Source organism: Helicoverpa zea, chromosome 7 (assembly GCF_022581195.2).
Source record: "Helicoverpa zea isolate HzStark_Cry1AcR chromosome 7, ilHelZeax1.1, whole genome shotgun sequence".
Lineage (NCBI taxonomy): Eukaryota > Metazoa > Arthropoda > Insecta > Lepidoptera > Noctuidae > Helicoverpa > Helicoverpa zea.
The window spans coordinates 451,907-473,916 of NC_061458.1; the positions used below are offsets into that span (position 1 = coordinate 451,907).

General features: G+C 35.2%; 1 long non-coding RNA gene across 1 annotated transcript; it reads right to left on the bottom strand.

Moving 5' to 3' along the window:
* Positions 1 to 19,726: 19,726 nt before the first annotated feature.
* Positions 19,727 to 21,200, bottom strand: LOC124632161. Its single transcript, XR_006984591.1, has 3 exons — positions 20,885 to 21,200; positions 20,533 to 20,678; positions 19,727 to 20,444 (listed from the first exon to the last, which is right to left on the bottom strand). It is a non-coding gene; the product is annotated as an uncharacterized LOC124632161 (long non-coding RNA).
* Between the last annotated feature and the right edge of the window lie 810 nt (positions 21,201 to 22,010).

Below are 22,010 nucleotides of genomic sequence, written 5' to 3' on the forward strand. Positions count from 1 at the left end.
TTGTGCATTTTTGATTTAATTGTTTCAAGTATACACTCGTCAGCCGGACAAACTACCCTGAATCTGACAAGTTTTACCAATCGACACTATTGAGATAAGGTGGAAAATCTATGGATGAAAGACAGATTGTGGTAGGTTGGTTACACAGGCATTTACGTGTCATTTCCACGCCTATGAGCAGCTCATGCTTTTGGCAGGATTAAAGGCATGGGAATGCCGTCTCCAGTTGGTTAAATACTCTAAGCGGTGCAAATATTACACGATGTAAACTTATTGTTCAGGTCATACATCGTTAGGTTAAGTTATGGTTGGGGAGTTCCTATGGGGGTAATGCACTTATCGTTTCTAAGGGAAATATATTAGTAAACGATTAACAAATTCCGCTGGGCAGCACATTGGACAAAAGCAAATCTATGATGGTGTTTGTGGCTGTTGGTTAACTTGCAATAATATGTATGTCTCATCACCATCTACCTAGCTTTTTTATAAGTGTGTTGGGGTTGGCGTCGGCTTATAGCCCACCGCATGCTGTTGAGTGCCAGTCCTTTACATTAGCGTTTAATATGTTCGAGTTAATAAAAGCAAATAAAGCAATGACTTATATAATAAAAAATACATTCAAATAGAAACCTTATTATGAAGTACTTAAAAAAGCCTTTTTTGACAAATAAGTATCCATCCAAGTACAATCAAAAATAGTGTATATGTCTAAGAAATATCTAAACAAACAGATTTTCTCAGAACCTACATTCCCAATAAGTTTGGCCAATATTTTCGATTCGTACCCTTTTGCCCAAGCAGCCCCGGGGGGCAAATTCGTAACATATCATGTTATTGCCCACTATTGTGCTAAGCCCTACATAATATTCTACCATTCTACCACTGTGTTGTGCCCTTAGGGAGAACCGCTAGTTTCTTATGGTAGAATTAGAATAGGCGAATATTAGCGGGATTTATTATGCGGGCTGAGTGTTCATAGATAAAATGTTCCCGTGGGTTGCATCGGGAATAAAAGTTTATCCCACTTCGCGTTTCCTGAATAGTCTTTTCCAAAAACGTTTGCAGACGGCATATGGGATGTATTTGTATGAAGATAATTCAGATGATTGCTGAACATAAAACACTCAAGATGATCTGGTAAGTATGATGAAGATTTTAACCCCATTAATAGTAATTCTTCTCAGCATAAACACGCAACAAAATTGCAATCCATCCATTACAATGACACTCAAGTACGAAAAGTGAAAAGTACAAAAAGTAGAAATAAAGACACTAAAATCTGGCCCATTCCAGTGCATTAAAAAGTGACGTTAAGTAGCTCCAGCATAATGACCGGGAATATCCACTAGTCGACAATTATGTTCATTTGAACACGATGCAACAATTTAGCGGCGTATTTACGACATTTTAACGACCAAAGCTTAACTGGAATTCCCAGTTAAGGGGTAATTTCCTAGCCAGATGATTTAACGCTTTATTTGTTCGTACTGTTGTTTTGTTTAGGCATGGAAAATTGATGTTTTATGTAATATATACTAATACATATTTTAAAGCTGAAGAGTTTTTCGATAAATTCTTTTCCTGAACCCGCAAAATTAGGGGTCCAAGGACTGAATCGGAAAATCTTTTGATGTTAGATGACCTATTAAACGAGGATGACTGTAAGCTATTTTTTATTTGGTTGGTGTGTTGCACAGTCTACCTTCTTTAAATCATACCCCTGCCGTACGAATATAATGCCTAATCTCGAAGATACGGAAATAACCAACAGTTAACATTAATCGTACCGGCCCTTAGATAAACTAACTGAAGGAAACAATTTGAACCTTCCAAATATCAAGGAGTTATCACTAACCTTGGTTCCGTACTTCTAACTTAATTTATTGTTACAGCCAGGATGCCATCAAAGTCAAAATCTAAATTAATAATTCAAGTCGAACTGCGCTGCGCAGAATTTATTCGAAGTTGTAATGATAAAACTGGTCAAGGTGAAGGTTTGTTCATCTACTAACAATATCTGAAAGAGCCTGTCGATTTGTTTTCCATCATCATGCTCCTGCCCTTATTACAATTGTGGTCGGTGCATACCATCTTTCATTCTTCTTTGTCTAACTTCATGTCGCAAGTAATATTGTGGTCAGGTGGTAAAGCGTCACTGCCTTTTTTCAATTCGTTGTTTCAAATTATAAATAAAATTAATTATTTAGTTTTCAGACATTATTTAGCTAATTTTCATTAAAACGATAACACAATTAAGTGTCTTTTGTTTATACATAGATAACCGAAGCTGAAAGTAGAAAAAAATATTGTCATTTGTTAAGATTATGAACTAGGTTTAAGCATTTATTTAAAACACTGTCAAAACACAGACGAATTAATTTTCTTCATGACAGACTGGAAATCTAACCCAGTTTTTCACCCAAAACCAACATATGAAAAGCAATCTCCAAATCATTCATAGAAATAATAGCAAAAAAACTTTTCATATTTTTGGCAAAATATAATCAAATTCTTGATGTTCTAGACAGTTTGATATTCCAACGACATTATAAGTAACGCCGAGGGCTATACACAGTGTAACAAAATAAATCGAGATTCCGAAGCTTCGCCGACTTGGAAGTGGTTTATCTAACTGATGGAATTCGTCTTTTAAAGGGTAATTCGGATATTTTTCATTTTGATGGCCAAGTTTTGTGGTAAGACAAAGTGAAACAAATCACTAGGCGAAGGATTGACAGTTGAGTGAGAAACCAATTTTGTTTAGTAACAGTTGTTTATTTAGCTTGTTTCGCTAAATAAATAGGTATTGGATAAAATTGGTTTTTATCCGACTTCCCAAAAATGATGAGGTGTTTTTGTACTCTTGAGCAATAGTTTGTTAAGATGGCTTTAGTCTCTAAATTTTCTAAATTAACCAAAATATTAACATAATACCGACTTAAGATTTCTAAATCCACCTGCAATGCGGTAAAATAACTATTGGATTTTCGCTAAACACCTAGTTATCTTATTTCTAGACAAAGAAGTCTGACGGGCTTATAAAGACCATTTAGTTCGCCTGAAAAAATAACCTTTTATGTAATACCTACCTGAATTGTCCTTTGTGAAGACTGGGACGGTAATATTCTTAAATAGCTTTTTAAAATGAAAGAGTTTTTTACCGTACTATCAAGTCAACTTAGATACTTTTATGTTTATTAAGGCACTATGGAGATATTTAGTCGGGATCGATAATGCTTGCATTATACTTGATTGGTTAATTCCTTCCTTCTTCTCCCTTGAATTGATTATTTGCGTGTCAACCAATAGACTCTTCAAAAATATTGGTATTCATTCTAATACCTACTCTAGAAGATGACTGCAGCGACGATGGTAACGTCCTAGGTACTTAACACACGCACGAAACAATCCAACACAATTTTGTGTCTTCGTTCCATTCACACAAATCACTGAACAAGGTTCTGCACATTTAAATTCACACAAATCACGTTCAAAATTGTTTCAAAAGTAATGAAAAATGGTCTACGTGTCAGCCTCGTTCCAACTCCTACTTAAACTGTAAGAAAAGAATTTGATAAGTGCATGATAAATTCTCCTGGCAACCGACCAAGTAAAACAAGGCAAGGATTTTAAATCCGGTTTTTATACTATGATGTACCGTTTCCATAGTTACGATAGGAGTGCAGTTTATAGGTCCATTTCCCAAGTGGGAAATAAAGTGGAAACTACCAGCTTTTCTTACAGCTTTTTTAAATAATTTGTCTGTCTTCGGGGTCTCGAAATTCTTTTGCAGTTTAAAAAGTTATACTTGATATGAGTTGTTCCGAGTCCAGGTTATAATGTGCTTACTCATGTGTTTTGATCAAGACTCGTGTAGCAGTTTCTATGGGGCTGAGTAAAATATACAATAGCTTAATGCTGCCCTTCGGATGGTCAGTCAACGTTTCACATTTAATAAGTAAAGCTTAATCACATTTAATAAAAGCAGATCTTTGAAAAACAAACCTTGAAAAACATATTACTTCAAGTCTAAATTTAAAGCTGCTTGTACAAAAATATGTTATCAAGTACTTCTTATTGCTTGAATATTATTATTTTCCCTTCGTTACATAAAAACGTTGTGTGCAAACGATTGAAAACATGCTACATTGGTTATTACTTCAAAGAAATCAAAGTAAGATCGATGTTCATAAATTACACATGATCGACATTTTTTAAATGCTTTTAATGTTTTTACCTTTGAGTCGCATTTGGAATATTCTAGAAAAGTTCTGAGACTTTGTTAAAAAATTAAATGAGTAAAAGTAGCCTTTACGGTGAATGAACTTTTTCTAAGTGGCTTTCTGATTGATTGTAATAACATTAAAGACATACTACATTTATATTACCTAACAATGAAAAAATATAAGCTTGCAACTATTCAAACGTTGAAATCGTATAGAATATTAGGACTGGTGGGGATCGAACTTACAACCTGTCGATTGCCATACCTTATATATCACTATATAATATCACCATACAATAATATTTTAAATGCCTATAAGTAAACTTTTAAAAATCTAAAATGCTAAGGTAGGTAATTATCATCAGTTTCGCATCTAATATGAGACGTATTAGGAAACTGGTTCCCATCCATTCAACTTAATCCTATAAGCGTCCTCCACGATACACAGCATAGCTAACTATCATAATATTATTTAAAATGTATTTAACAATAAATCTTTAGTAATTTTAGAATTGTCAAGTACCTATCTAAACTGTGCCATTTTATATTATGCTTTTTTAAAAGTACGTAGTAACATTCATTATATAAATAAAAAAATAAAATAAATTCTCTATCTATTGGTTTTTTCATTCAACAATAAGCATTAAGAGAACCCGATCAATCTGAAATCTTGATTTTCTATAATTATACAGATGTATCTACGTCGAAAAGCAAGTTCATATAACCGAATGCCTATACTTAAACATGTAACTTCAAACAGCTGTATACAATTACCAAAACAATATTCAACAAAACGTATTATTAGAGGCATAAAATTAATAAACTCATATCAAACAATATCCAATTACATAGTTGCGTCTAATTTGCCATTTGAATTTCTGTGACAACGCCGGTATCAGTCGCCCGCACTCGTCGGCAATCGTCCCTTGTCCCAATATCCCGCTTACCCGGTTATCCGGTTTATCTCGACCTTTTCGCCCCATCTCGACCCATCTCGCCCCATCTCGGGCCACTCCCCTGATTACCCCCGAATAATCGCATTAAACGCCTTTTAATTTAATGTTAACGTTGTTTACGTTCGTTCGTAACTGTTGTATGGTTGCTAACTGGGTAATATTGAAACAATGGCGGTAATTATGGTAGGCAAGGGTTTTATTAGCGAATGGCGTCCGTCTGCTTGCTAATGTGTACTATTCTAGTTCTGTTTACTATGTAGTAGTGTTGGTTACAGAACATAGATGGCGTTGTTTTAAGTATCTTAATTATTTGTGAATAACGCTTATGACTTTTTTATGTTACTCGTATTTGACAGAAACTTTATTTATGTTCTAAATTAAAATATGTGCAATATTACCTGCTTCTAAATTACTCGGCGGGAAGAAGTATAAATATTTAAAGACCCTAATCAATGGTGACGTGCGACGTTGCGAAATTAACGAGATAACAGTGTTTACGTTTGTTATAACATTATGCTAAATCGTTCGAAAAGTGCTTAATTTATGCGAGAACATTTTGTATCGAATTTGGAGATGGATATTAAGTATATAATTAATACTTACCTAATATTTTATATAGTACCTCTAATTAAGCACTTCTCGGTTAATATAATTGGAATAATTCTTAGACTATTCATAAGAAAAACTGGAAAATCTTCAATTAATTCGTTCAAATTGTATATTAGTACATACAAGTACCTACAGTAGGTTTTTATATAACTTAAGGACAATATACTTCGTCGCGTTTGAGCAGACACATGTTCATTTCACAAAATCTATATTCTGGGAATGTCATAACAGTATAAAACTTCAGACACTTTGATAACAAAATACAGCTGTAACATTACGCATACAGAATATAATATCTTCCAAAACCAAAGGTTGTTACTAGAATTATTTACAGACTACATCGATGAGACATTCTGAATTTTCAACTAGGTACATAATAAATGTGAAAGTTTGTGGCTTTGGATCATGTTTGGATATTTGGAGGTTTGTTCCTACGAAATGAGCTAAGACTGCGCACATAATATTATTTTTGATTCTACACAATACGACGGAAACTGCGGTCCGAAACAAGTGCAAGTTTTGTAGGTATACCTATCTCAAGCCAAACTTTGAGCACGAGTAGGTACGAGTATGGGGCCTCTACACCTTCTGATAGCTGAAATTGATTTCGTGCGCGTAGGCTTGAGCATTAGCCAGCCAAAAACCTTCAAGAACCATGTAACCAATTCACGTTAACCACCAACCACCTGTGCCTTCGAACTAAATTCTAAACCATCCAAAATCATCAATCCATTCTTCCATCTTACATCAAAATCCAACAGCCCGATACCCTGTACTATGCTTAAAAACTTTGTTCGTAAGTGTATCAGTAGAGTCGCGTACAGCTAAACTTAAGCCGTGTTTAGTATCGACAGCGGCGTAAAGTGCGCTCCGTACTTTATGTTACATTACTTAGAGAACAACTTTGTCGCTTGTTCTTAGTGTTTTGTAATGTTAGCTATCGGTTTACATAGGATTTTGTTGTTTAAAGTCCGTAGGATTTGAAGAAAGAGTATGTGAAAGGCGATTATGTATATAAAGGCGAGTATGTGAAAGGCGATTATGTATATAAAGGCGAGTATGTGAAAGGCTACGAAAGATATTACTTTTGAAATGACATGTGGCGGACTAAAACCTTTATACCTTCCTACCTTTTTGTGTGCGTGTTTTATTTTATATTTTATTTAATTTTTCTCCGTCAAAAATGGTCTGACAGATTACAAATACCTTTACAATCTTGCTGAAGCATTTTTATTAAATACAGTCCTATTCAGGCCTGCGTAGTACGCTTAGATGCTACATTGGTGACCCCGACGTGATGAGGCGCAGCATGAAATCACAAGAGCTGACACTACTAACACCAATACGACATCTGGGGCGAAAATAACGAGAAGCGGGCGTCGTGTAAAGTTCCCCGATTTTTATCGACCGTAGTCACGGTCTGGCCGGGGGGAACATGTGGCGGACTAAAACCTTTATACCTTCCTACCTTTTTGTGTGCGTGTTTTATTTTATATTTTATTAATTTTTCTCCGTCAAAAATGGTCTGACAGATTACAAATACCTTTACAATCTTGCTGAAGCATTTTTATTAAATACAGTCCTATTCAGGCCTGCGTAGTACGCTTAGATGCTACAACATTACATGGAGAAGTATTGATGAAGAAGACATGTTTCGCCGACTACAAATATATTGGGATTGGGGCAGGTGAATGATGATGTCTATATACCTATTAATCTATATAATACATACTAATATAAAGAACAGTTTTTTGTTTATTTTTGTACCCTAAATGCTCCGAAACAACTAAACCGAATTGAAAAATTCACTGTTGGAAAGGTACATTATTCCCGAGTAACACAGAACATATGTATATTATCTCGTTAGTTCCTACGGGACGAAGGAAAAACTGCGTGATAACCGCTAGTATGAAATTAAGAAGCTCAAATATTTAACTATTATTATTTTGACGGCTCCGTAGACCTCGTAAACATAATTGCTGAACAGAGTATTGGGTTTGATTACCAGTTTACAATATTAAAACTTTTAAAAGACGGTGTCATGTCAGTAGAACTTAAGAAAACTCTCACAAGCCTTAACTAAGCTTATAAGGATTGTAAACTTACAGTCCAGAAGATTAACACTTAAATGTTCTGAAACTAACTTAAGATCTTTATACCTATCGAAAAAAAAAAACAATTTATATCACAAACAGGTTTAGGTACCTATCGAAAAAAAAAAACAATTTATATCACAAACAGGTTTAGGTACCTAAAGAAAAATAAAGTCTCCTGAAGCTACAAGATTAATCGTGTAGTTTGTCAAAATAACTTTGACAATTTAATTAATTATTTCATCATCATCATCATCATCATCAGCCTATCGCAGTCCACTGCTGGACATAGGCCTCTCCAAGTGCACGCCCCTGAGATCTATTTTCGGCTTCTCGCATTCAGCTATTATATAATTATTTATTGGATTTAATTGTCGTGGTGGCCTAGTGGGCAAAGAACCAACGTCTCGAGTATGAGGGCGCGGTTTCGATTCCAAGTCAGTCTTTCTAGTACATATATCTTAGACACCAATGACTGTGTTTCGGATGGCACGTTAAACTGTAGATCCCGGTTGTCAAGAAGCCAGTAAGTCTGACACCAGTCTAACCAAGGGGTATTGGGTTGCCCGGGTAACTGGGTTGAGGAGGTCAGATAGGGCAGTCGCTCCTTGTTAAGCACTGGTACTCAGCCACATCCGGTTAGACTGGAAGCCGACTGGAAAATCTCGGAGGATGATGGATTTAATTGTAATTGTCTGGCATCGATTACAAAAGTTCACCGTGTGACAACTGTTTATAACCTCTAGTCATTGAATATTCTGGTCCTTTCGCATCCTATACATTTTTATTGACAAGCTATTAATTGTGATTTAATTTGTGGCATCGAAAATTTTTTCTTACGTATATATCCCAAAAGTATGAACTTTAGACACCTATTTCATTATAGGTAATTTCATAAAAATTAAACTCATTAATTGTAGTTTAAATAAAAACAAGCTATATTTCAGTATACGGTTTTAGTCTGCATCCCTATAAAATAATATAGTAAGTACGTTTAAATATAATATCCCTATTAAATTGAAACGGTTGAGCTAACATAAAATTGTTTTACCGCGTGATCGACTCAGCCAAACGAAATATTAGGACCGACATAACTACTCTTATTTGACATTATTTTATTATGGGCAAAGAAATGTGTGAAGTACTTCCAGTAGAAGTACTTTTATACTAGTAAATTCACTGGCTACCCAGCGCACCCGGTTATAATTAATATGGGAACAATGTGCTTCTGCCTACTATACTTCATATTTGTTTTAATATAATATGCTATAGATCTCAGTCTCCATTGTATGGATGCTCAACACTCGGATGGAGTGTTGCCAGCAGTCACTATGACTAGTCAAAAGCCAGAAAGCCTGACAACCAGTCTTACTAAAGGATATTATGTTGCCCGCGTAATGGTGTTGAGGGAGTCAGGTAGACAATCACACCATTTACACATAAACTCCATTGGGAAAGACTAGGCAGATTACGATCCCAAATAAACCCTCTCAAAAATAAATATTGAGATGAATAATAAAACCATGATTACAAATATTACTTTTCAGAGGATTTTCAAAGAAGACTCGGCAATCAAAATTTTAAATTCTTATCCCTGGAATAAAATATGGAGGATATACAAGAGTACCCATTAAAGTACTTCCTTTACAAAAACATTATATAAAAATTATATATTTTCTTGTTTATTTTGACAAATTTCGATAAAAAATTATTTTATTTGTTTTAATTAAGAAGGAAAACGTCTTTAATATTTTAACGCATCAGGTGATAAATGCAAGATTAATGCTGTATAGGGTTAGTTTTCCATAGAAGTGTGATGAGTAGTAGTATTTTAGATAGCAATCTAAATCATGATTGATCCAAAATTGCTGCAGAGCTACAAAACAACCCATATCAATATTGTAAGAACTTCGAAATAGTAAACTGTATCAAAGAATTCATCAATCAACAAACACAAAGTGTGTTGTGTAAAGTAACTCCCAAGTGTTAAGAAAGCCATACAAATCTATGCAAGGACCAATATCAAAACAAATAAAAGTAACAGCAACAAAGGTATTATATCAAACGTAGCAGTCCCTTTAGAAGGTTTATCGGGCCCAACGGTCGACCTCCGTCACAGTCTAGATCAAACGACTTAACATATTTACCAAAAACACCCAAAATCCACATCAGAATATCACAAATCACGCAAAAACCAACCTTACGGTAACACAATAAGAATTAGAAGAAAATTATGAAGTGCAAGATGTCGTAGGTGATATAAATCGAATTGCCAATGAAAAAGTGTTTCTCCCGCATTCAATAAGTTATTTTTGTTTGAACGATCAGGGAGCCGTTGTGGAAAATTTGGACGTTCGCAAGATTCTAAGAACCATTGTTGAGAGTAGAGTATTCATGGAAGTTCAATCAGAAAGACGAAAATTATTTTAAAAATTATTTAATTGACCTTCACTTAAAACGATCTTCCTTTTGGCTTCCAGTCTAAAGAGATGCAGCAGAATACCACTGTCTCACTTAGAGTTACCGCCTATTTGACCTCCTCAACTCCAATTTATCTGAGCCGATATAACTTGGTAAGACTGGTTTTCAGTTTTTCTGGCTCCTTTCTGTCCCGTAATGACTGCCAAGGCTGTTCAGAGGACACAAATTAAAATCATTGGAACAATTTCCAAAAACATTTTAAAAGTACTCAAGTATTAAGTTAACTACAGTGGATCTATGGTTCTAATCCCACTGCTCTAAGCAAGACCGCGGTAAACAATACCTAGTCAACAATATTAATTTTCCTACAGTCTAATCTTCAGCCAAACTTTGAAAGCCGAAAAGGCGTTAACCCCGCATTGAACGCAATGATATTCCAGTCGCGTGCCGTGCCTGAGTCACGCACACTGATGAAAGCCAGCAATGTATTGCAACGCAATCTACGCTCAGATAACTTCGCACGTGTGCTTCAACACTTTCATCCTGTCCCTGGTTCCGTATTAAGATAACTTTCTTTCGTATTTTCCTTAAAGAATGAGAGAAATATTAAGGAAGCTGATATTTTCAATGTGCATTTGTTTTGAAAATTAAAATGTTAGGACGAAAGAATTGGTATGGTAAAGTACTTGTGTATCTAAAAATGTTTTTTGTTCATCCAACCAATATAGTCTTCAAGTATTTGAAACCGAAAATATATTTTGTGGTCTCACAGATTTATTATTATTTTTCCTGTCTACCTGAACAAGTAGGTCCTGAAACAAACAAAGGATTAAGGTACTATAGAAGGATATTTTCGGATACTGGAATAAACTACTTCAGAACAAACCTCAGATATATTGCGTAGGATGTAGCAAAAGGTAGATTTTTCTAGGAATCATTTTTAGGTTCGTCCTATATTTACCACTTAAGTTTGTCAATGTTTATTTTCCAAGATTACCAAAGGACAAAATAAACTTAAAGGCATAGAACTAGATACCAATAAACTTACTACTTATTGTACCTATGTCCTTAGAAATAAATGTTTCTAACTGTCTTTCTTTCAAAGTGCTATCCTATGACCGTAACATGGAAACGAGCAATTTCATACACAACAGTAACAGTTTGAAATCAAAGGTACCAATACAAAGGTATTTGTACCAAAATCTCAGTAAATCCAGAGAGATTGCTTCGTAATAGTCGTATTGGCGAAAAATCTTCTGTCTTGATTCAAATCTGAGGCTTGGAGTATGTAACCAATTGGAGACGCCAATGCCGAGCCTTCCCTTTGTTAAAAGTGCGCGAACGTCACTTATTGCATGTGTGCATTAAATGGGAGCTTGTGTTTGTAATAACTTGGTCGCGTGCGTGCGTGAAGTTGTGAAAATGTATGAATGAGCTATTACTATTTGTTGCATTGCGGCGCCCCCGCCCATATAATGGCAGATACCCATGATCGTATAAAGACTGGTGCTGATAGCAACTCCGGCTTTTTCGATTCTCTAAGACGTGAGTGTCTGAAGGTTTTGTATTAAAGATAATAGGATTTTTTTGTTAGAAAATTATGTGTACTTTTATAGATATTGGATTGGTTGAATCTCTCTGAAAGTATTGTGCTTACAGACAAATGGGATTCGATTTGAACGGTCCTGGCTTTACAAGTGTTAGATACAAAATGTTTCAACAGTTTCTTGTAGAAGGATCTTTGTTTGATGTTTGCAGTAAGTATGCTTATATGCTTGCCTACTTATTTATAAACTTGTATGTATGCGAGTACTTTATACTTTGTTTACCTTCTAATATATTTGGGCATTATTCTTTCACTTAAAAAAAGATGTATTGTTTCAGATACGTACCAGAGATAGATCTCCTTTTTTAGGTTCATCATTTTGACATGTTTCATCTTGAATCTAATAAATGTATACTACAGTTGTTAACATAACTAGCTTCTTCTACTCCTGCAATGGTCTCCCCCGTGTAGGAACCTACTCCACGCACTCGGGTAAAGATAAGCCATTAGCCTACCTTGATAAATGGGCTATGTAACACTGCAAGATATTTTAAGGACAACATAGGCTATAATACCGAATTTATCGTTATAAGGGTGCAGTTTCCTCGCTACAGAAGTAAAACCGAGGGCAAAAGCCAGTCAGAAATAAAAAACCAAGTCCTAAATATCTAATGAGAAAATAAAGCAGAGTATAAAGTTTAAGTTTTACCTCGTTAATCTGAGGTGTAGTAAGTAGTGCGTAGTATAGCCTTACCTAAGTTCAGAACAGCGGTTAAGTAGTTTATACTTGGCTACTTAACTATCATCTTAAACGAAGTTTCGCCCATAGTTTGGTAACGTGAATATTTTTTTTAAGAATAAGTGCTCAGTTACTAACGGTTTTATTATATAAAAAGTCTAAAATATTACGAGGCGCTGTACTTTCATTTCGCTGTACCGCTTCAGTTTTCAGTTTTCAGCTAGCTACACCTTTATTTATTTATTTATTTTATTTTATTTAGGCTTACCAACTAAGACACATACAGACAATCTTAAAAATAAATGAAACAACAGTTAGTGTATGCTCTTAAATTAAAGGTAGGCTCAACATTTTTTTAGGTTTAAGTAAAAGAGTTAAAAATTAAGAGTAATTAAAAATAAAAGAAATTAAGAAATTGGGTAAAACATAATAAAACTATAAAAAATAAAAATTAGGCAAACTCTTAATAACTCACCTATTACTTAAGTTATCACTTTATCTAAATAGTGCAAGAGTAACAAATAATACAAATAAAAACTTTAAGACACCTTGGTCTTAAAGTGTTTAAACTATTAATATTAGTATTCGTAAAACCGTCTTAGAATGCTAATAATAAATATCCTTAGATAACGAAACAAGAATTGTCTTTCAAATTTTTTATTCCATTGAAGACTTTGTTCTTCATACAATAGAGGAAAATCGCAAATTGTAAAAATAATATTTATTTTCTTAAATGGCAACAGTATCAATAAATACGAGTTGTTGTATTGGAAATATCAAAATATCATTACCTATTTGAGGAGACGAAAGTTTATTCTATTAAAAAAGTTCGTCGTAAGATCAGTTTCTTTTCGAATTTAAAGAATCTTTGGCCTAAAACTATCTTTTGGAATATTTTCTTTTTAACTGCGTTTCACATGAGGCTGAAGAAGTGGGGACTGTTTATTCTGCGCACCTGGATAAAGAGAAGCCTTCTTCGATACTAGAACAAAGTTAAAATAACCAATGAAAGAGAAAGCCATATTATAAACTGTTCATATGAAATCAAACACTGTTCCAAGTAGGAACAATATTTCACCTACCTACATACAAAATTCACTACATACTCAAAGTTACATTGTCTACAAATTAGCAATCAACCAAAACGATAGCAAATTAATACAAATTATAAGTAAATTTCGTTGTAATTTGGCGCTGGGCGACCATTTGTCGTGTAATGTCTTCAGTTACAGCTCGTTAGTGAGTCGCCATTGTCTAGTAAACTTCATTAATGTATAGCTATTACGTCGTGAAATAGTAAGCGGTTATTTAGGCCTTAAGGCCTTTAGCGAGCCAATTTAGGCCTAGTTCTTTGGTTCAGATTTGGTTTGTTATCTTAGTACAAAATTGAGACAGAAAGATTCGACATTGGTGAAAATGGACTTTTGAATGGTTGAGTTTATTTTAATAATACTTGTCGGTTTTAGATATATAGCCCGGTCAAAATAGACATTTGAAATAACAAAAATTCCCACAAAGCTGATTTTTGGTGGAGAGCTAGATTTGATCATTATAAATAAAATACTAAAAGTCCCCATCGATCCCATGTGTGCGTCAAAAGTTATTCGAGGTCAAATGTCATTTTTTTTGGATTTTTGTGTTTTTTTCGAAAACTGTAAGTTTTATCCAAAAAAATACATCAGACCAAAATTGTAGATTATAAAATTTTGTACAAAAATGACATTAACAGTTTTCTCCTAAATGTTACCATTCCTGAGATATTGCGCTTCAAAGTACATATATTCCATACATGACATGCACACATTTCCACGCCACCTGTGAGGTAGTGTACTCTGAGCGTTTTTTTTATCGTGGTTTCCCCTGTAGGCCTACTCCACTAACTGTCATGACAATTTTAGGATAGTTTAAGGGAATAATTGCCGTCAAGTTCTAATATGATGTCATTATTGATATTAACTATTGGGTTAACTATTATTGTGATTGTTTTAGATTTATCAGATTCATACAAAAACTCGTGGTGGCCTAGTGGGTAAAGAACCAACCTCTCAAGTATGAGTGGGTCGATTCCAGGTCAGCAACCCCAGCGGGGCCCAGCAGGGCCAAGGCCTGCCGGGGCTGCGGGTTGTTCGAAAGAGATACCGCGGCCCTGGTACATAAAAGGCCTATGACGGAACACGACGGTTTTTAGTCTGACACTCCCTCACCGCTGCTAACCCACAGCGGGAGGGGTCATTTGATGATTTTTAACGTCGGAAAAAAAAGCCGTCGTATATACGTGGCTTATATGTGCATATCATGTGTAGTATGACTCTTGGAATCGCGATATCTCAGGAATGGTAAGATTTTGGAAAAAACTGTTAATGCCATTTTTGTAGAAAATTTAAAGATCTACAACTTTGGTTTGATGTCTTTTTTTGATAAAACTTACCGTTTTCGAAAAAAAAAAAACAAAAAACCTAAAATTTTGACATTTGACCTCAAATAACTTTTGACGCACACTTGGGATCGATGGGGACTTTTAGTAAATGATCAAATCTAGCTCTCCACCAAAAATCAGCTCTGTGGGAATTTTTGTTATTTGACCACTACTTTTATGTCTATTTTGACCGGGCTAATATCATATCCATATAAAACACTGGTACACAGACGAACCCAGTAAAGATTAGAAACCGACCTGAACAAAGAAACTTCAAAGTAGATGAACACACCCAATTTGCAAGACTCTAAAATAGCAATAAATAGAACCGTTGAAACTGAACAAGACTTAATCCTAGAACCAGCGCAAACTACCGACTCCAACTATAATGGCTATCTTGAAAACTCTGAAACAGCGATTCCAAGTTCTATACCTAGCCTAAATGAAAATTAAACGAATCTCAAGTTAAATGTAGGTCAGTCACAGTTAACAGTTTCCTATGGATAACTTGGTAAGAGGCTTAAGACCGACAATTGTTAGCCTCCGTACGTTGCTAGACTCCATTTAGAAATGTTTGTGTTGTTATTAAATTAAGCACGATTGCAGCTTTTGTTTGTGGATTATGTTTTTTGGTTTGAATCTTTGTTTTGGGAATTCTGTGTTAATTATAACTAGGTGTAATTTAATTGGTATTGTATTTTGCTACATGTGATCTCAAGAAGTAATATCTAAGTTCTTTCTACTGTTATATCTATATACTCACTCTCACTTAGAAGTTCAGTTAATTTGTAATTAGACTAGAAAAACCTAAACGTGTCTTGATCGAATTCGATAAAACTTTTCTCATTTCAGATTTCTTCCAATTCCTCAAAAAAATTGAAGTCTACCGCTATGGTTAAAACTTATATTTCCCCAAAAATATTTACTACAAGAAAAACAGCACAAAGTTACTCCACACACGCCTAATAAAACGGTAGGCATAATGTTATTCTTCCATTCCCGAATCACAAAACAAAAACATCAGAATAAAGCCAACACCACGCTTCAAACCTCCCAATATTTCTGAGTACAAAGAATAAGTAAAGAATACAACGGTACCCTTGTTAGAGATAGTTGTACATAAGCTGTAAGTTTCACCGTCATGTTCGGGACACGTCCTGAGCAATAAATTGAACGGGTCCGTTACGCAAGTCCGATACCGACACAACAGGCTAACAGTTTTTATTTAACTTCGAATAGTTTTAGAGTGGACTCACACAAACGTAGTCTTCGCAGGACTCATTACTTTGTATGGGGGAAAATGACATCATTCTGCAACAAATGCTAATCTTACCTGCCTTGTTGCAAAACATACAAGGCTCTGGTGACCGACTGGTGGAGGTATGATAACCGCAGAGTACCAAGTTCTTGGAGATGGGTAGCAGCATTTCCAATCTAAAACATATCTCACACAGTGCTCACCAATACGTATGCTCAGTGCGGTGAGTATGGGCAAATCTCACCCGCTTGGGGAGGTTTTTGTCCAACAGTGGACGTTCTTCGATTATAATGTACCTACCTACTAAAGAAAGCATAAGAAGCTCGTGTGAGTTCTCCTCACACCCGTACGAAAAAGTTTGTGCCCGTACGACACAGTCCGGTGAACGACCGTCAATGTTTTATTGTCTTTTTTTACGACAACTAGAAAACTCGGCCTTCACTTCTTTGTGTCATATTCTTAGGGAAAACTTCATAAAATATTTTTTTCTACTTTATAGTTTGTACGTGCTTTCGTCTTGAATTTGTTACTTAACTCTTGAACTTCAGAATTGGGGTTATTTGCCATGTAAATGTCATGTCGATGTAGGTACCGTGGATTTTATCTATGCGGCTGTGATATAGCTGCTTATCATAATAGATTTTCGTAAGCAGATATTTGTTATGGTATTATGCAATATCTTATCTTTCTGTTTTTGTGGGCTTATAACGATTATATTGGATAAGGAAAACGGTCCTATCCATCAAATTAGGAACTATTAATAATTCAATCAATATTTTCTAAAATAGAAACGGTTTTGTTTACCTACATTATTTTGGAAAATACTTTAACCAATCCAGGTAGTAATAGATACCTATTGCTACATATTTCTAGTATAATGTTTCATGTGCTATTCTAACGCTTTAGTTAAAACTTTATAGTAGCCCAAGCCTTATTTCCAAAACATAAAGACACTTTAATCGACCTCATTTTACAACAATAAAACCTCAACAATGGGACCTAAATTTAATAACACAAGAACAATTTCCAGAACCGTGGTTCTCAAATATAGTTCCTTTGCACGCGAGCTATGATTTCAAGAATTTTGGAAAATAACTGCTCCGTATAATCCGCGAGTCAAAGGTTGGTGCAGGCACGATGCATAATGCAGGAGGCTTTCGACGCGTTTGACTCCACCCAGTTCTGTGCCTCTTTTTGTGAGGTCGGTTTAAGGGGAAAGAGCTAGAGGATAACGGTATTGGGTAACGGGAAGTTGTAAAAATCGACAGAAGCTTTAATTTTGTTTTCTAGTATTGTGAAAAGAATAACTTAGAGACTCCGACTGCACTGAAGCATTCCTAAAACGTTGTAGTTGATGAAAGAGTGAAAGCAGCTGTACAAGACAGTGAAGTACTTTTGACATGTCATGTTACATTGACGTCCATAATTAATGATACACCTTCCTAAATAAAATTGTGTAGTTACAATAGAAACATTCTACATCTCAATCCGCTGTACTCTAAACCTTACACCATGCCAAACCAGCAAAATGGCTATAGCCGCGCATAGCTTGTTATTGTCGTAAGTGCCTCCAACTTAAACTTGAAGTTCAAAGCGTCATTTTATTTTTAGATTTAAGCGCTAAAACGGCGCTGCTTAAATCTGTAATAACAGAAGTTTTGCCGCCATAAAAGTAAAAAAAGAGGAGCGAAGAATTTTGATCATCTGTAAATCTCTGGGTGGGCCGCACCGCCTTATTGTAAATGGCTTGAATAATAGCACTTTTACTTAAATTATATCAGAAAAGGACAAAATGGATAAACTTGCACCACCCCAAATGATTATTAATACAAAAAAGTTTTAAAGCATTCAAGTTGCGTGTGATGAGAATTCCTAAAAAAACTCAAGGGGATTCGGAGGAGGAAGCAAAATTAAAATATTAAATAAGTAATGTAGCAATTTTACAGAGTGTAATAATGAAGCATTTATTACTTAGTAGATCAAACTTTTAAAACCACCATCTCCGAAAATTGTTCAAACAAAAATCAATCTTCGACCCTAGCGATAAAATTCAATATTATGTATTCGTAAAAGGTCAAACAGGCCTTTAACAATAAAATCGAAAGCAATTACAGAAAGTAAATTTTGAAAAAAGAATTCACGACTTTTATATAGAAAATTATAATGAAGCCCTGCTCTTAGAAGGGTAGAAGTGTCCAATTAAATTCGATTAATATAACAGGAGTTCAAGCCTAAGGTTTGATTAGATAAAAAGAGTCGGGCCTTCGGGACCAATATTTGGACGCGAAAATGTAATTACTCTCAGCCATCGAAATGATTTTAATTTCATATTGATTGACTTCGATTGAGTTGTAACAAAAGTTTTACTTTTGAGGCAAATAGTTATAAAGTCCTAAGAAGTTGGTGAAAATGACGAAAAGCTAATTAGCCTGCTGGCTAGATTGCACATTGCTCCGAGCACAACTTTGAGGACTTAAGATATTTTGATACCCTCAAAAACGTCGGACGAACAATGAAACATAATTGCACACGACGTTTATCTCCGTCAGCCATTGTCCCCGTAGTCTGGCACGTCAAAGCTTAATTAACAGAATATTCTGAACAGTATAAATCAAATAAAGTTGGCCCCTGTTCTCACATTATTTTCACTTGGCTCCCTAAGGGCAAAGCAATTTTTTCCTTCTCACAAGAGTGATAAATGGTTTGCGTGAAAAGGCAGAATTCTGTTTTGAACGGTGAATTATTATGATCGCCCGATAGGGATGCAAGCGATTTCCTTGTGCTTAAATAGAGAGCGTCCACTTAGTGGCAGATAACATCGTACTCCGGAATTTATGGGTGTTATTATGGTACTCGTACATCGTACGCAAGCAATTTGGAGGTCAGCTTTAGCATCAAGCACGCTCATTTATACTTTAGTACACTTCTTCTGAGAGAATCACTATTCTTAGTACAATTGTAACAAGTTTTTCTGAGATCCTCAAGTTGGCTCAAAATTTACCAAAGTCAATTCATTCAAATTTTCCGTCCCCAAAAATGTTTCGACTCTGACGATACATATTTTGTATCCATAAAAGGACAAAGTTTATACATCAATATAAATTGCAGTGTGGAAAACACCAAACACCACATAAACAAGGCCAACACATAAGTACCAAGGCACTAAAATTTATAGGCCCAACTTGCGTGGCCAGGCCATAACTTAGCTTAGACTCCGCAAGGCCTAATAACCAAGATGGAAGCATTGTTGTACTGAAATACGAGTCCCTTTACGGTTCTAAAATCTTCAAGAGTCGTAAAGAGTAGCCTTGAATATTTTGCTGCTAGTAGCAAAAAAGTTAATGTAAAAATTTGAATTTCTTGACCATTGTCTGGCGTCGGGTACTTTATACTATACATAAATGCAGAACCAGATTCCAATTTTTGACGCAGTCTGCAATAAAAAAAATGAATAACCAAAATATTACAGGTATGAAAGGATTACTGTTTTCCCGTATATTTAAGCTCCATCATTTTTAATGCAAAGATATTAACATCTCAACATTTCCAACACTCAAATATAAGCCGGTAAATATTTCTCCGAAATCGAGATAGTGATCATGGGAGAGAGAATCGAGAGGGTTGAGCAAGCATGCAATCTGGGCCTGACTATGGACCCGGAGCTACGCTTCGAGTCACACATAACAAGAATCCTAGGAAGTTGTTTTTATAGGCTAAAGGTATTATATGGTATACGGAAATATTTGAGCATTCCTTTGCGCAAACAACTTGTTGACAGCCTCGTCCTATCGAAGTTAAACTATTGTGATATAGTGTATGGTCCATGTCTTCTCTCTAGAACCGAGCGCGTTATCCAACGTATTCAAAATGCCTGTGTTCGTTATTGTATAAATATTCCACGTAGAAGTCATGTTACCCCATACATTAATGAACTAAAACTATTAAAGATGGCTGCCAGGAGAAAACTTCATTTGGCCAATCTGTTGTTTGGTACTGTTAGGGCTCAAACACCAGAATATCTTTTCAAAAAGCTGACCTGGAAACAAAGCCAGATAAAGCATGGTCTTCGCTCCATAGTGTGTCCGCTGACCGTTCCCACGCATCGCACTACGGCTTTCAGAGGATGCTTCAAGTTTGCAGCCACGCGCTGCTGGAATGATCTCCCTCCCCCATTTCGATGCCTGAAAACAAAACATTCTTTTAAAACAAAGCTCAAAAATCTGTTATTACAAGAACAAATTAGTTTTAATCCATAATATTATTCCATACCTCAGGTTTCATGGCACACATGCTTTGGTTTGGGGATCACTTCCTGCGGTGTGGGCTGCTTTTGAATCATTCTCTTCGGTATGGAGGAGCATCTGCTCTGGTCAAACTTTTTTTCCTCATCTCTCTGTCATTTCCTCTATTTTTGTCTGCAATTTTAATTCAAAGTTTATTTCAATTCTTTAATTTTGTAATCACAATTTATATTCAATTCAATGGTAAGTATGTCAATTTCTAGATTAGTATTTGTGTCAGTCCTATTTTATAACTTTATATGTACAAATATTCATTTATAATTCAAGGAAGTGGCGTGCCTAGGCATAAAAAAGAAAAATATACAATAATTGTCACTTACCTACGCCATCCTGGTAGCAGGATTACGATCGACCTGCATACTCGTTCACACTTAATACGTTATTTTATTTTATTTTTCTTTCATAACACCATTTCAGACACTCATTTCCACAATTTGAACACAATGATGCCTTGCATAATAATTGTTGATAAGCACTCGTCGCCATTACGTAATTCGTAAATAGTTTGCATTGTGTGTGTATGGTCATTGGTGAACGGCTTTGACCATAGCTAATTATAGAATTTTGTGAAGCACGTCAAGTGTCACTTCCATTCACATTCGTTCAGAATGTTGTTATGTTAGTTAGTTTTTTCTATATATATTTAGTATGTTTTTATAGCAGTATATTATATTTTATAAATATATATTACACACTTAGTATGTACTAGCTGTTGCCCGCAACTTCGTCTGCGTGGGCAATACAGAATCGTCAAAATACTACTTATCCCGTAGGTGCATTCTTTCACTTGACAGTATAATTAGGATTAGCACTTAGCAGTCGCTTAGATTCAATGATCAAGGTTGTGTTGTGGATGTGACCATTTATCTAAACAAAAGAAGTAAAGTTTGTGACGTTGTGAATATCTCTGGATCTAGTAGTATGTATATACTTAGTTAAGGTTACACACCGATTGACGTCACATGTTAGTGTTGGCCATCGCTGAAAACCAGCGCCGCAACTCTGTCTCGCATAGGGTCGCTGCATATGCTGAGCGAGGGCCATTTCGCGATCGTGACGCATATTTTCCTTTTCCCATTCTCTTTTTTTTTTTTCGTTTTCATTCCTGTTTTGTTTTATTTTTGTGAGCTTTTATATGTATTCGTTTTTGTGTGTGCGTCACGAACGCGAATAAACGTTTTGATTTGATTTGATTTGATTTGATTCGAAAAAATCTTGAGTGTTTTCGAAAAGGATCCTATTACGCGGCATTGTTTCAATCTTCACAATCGGTGACGTCAAAATATCCCATTATATTTTTCGCAAAATAAATTATTTGCACTCAAGTACATTAATGGGAAAATCTGATGACAAGGAAATAACTTCTAAGCCTTTTTGCGTAATGCGTATTGGGGAAATAAAAATAAAGTATAATTATGATGCGTACGCAAATTCGGCAGTAAACAC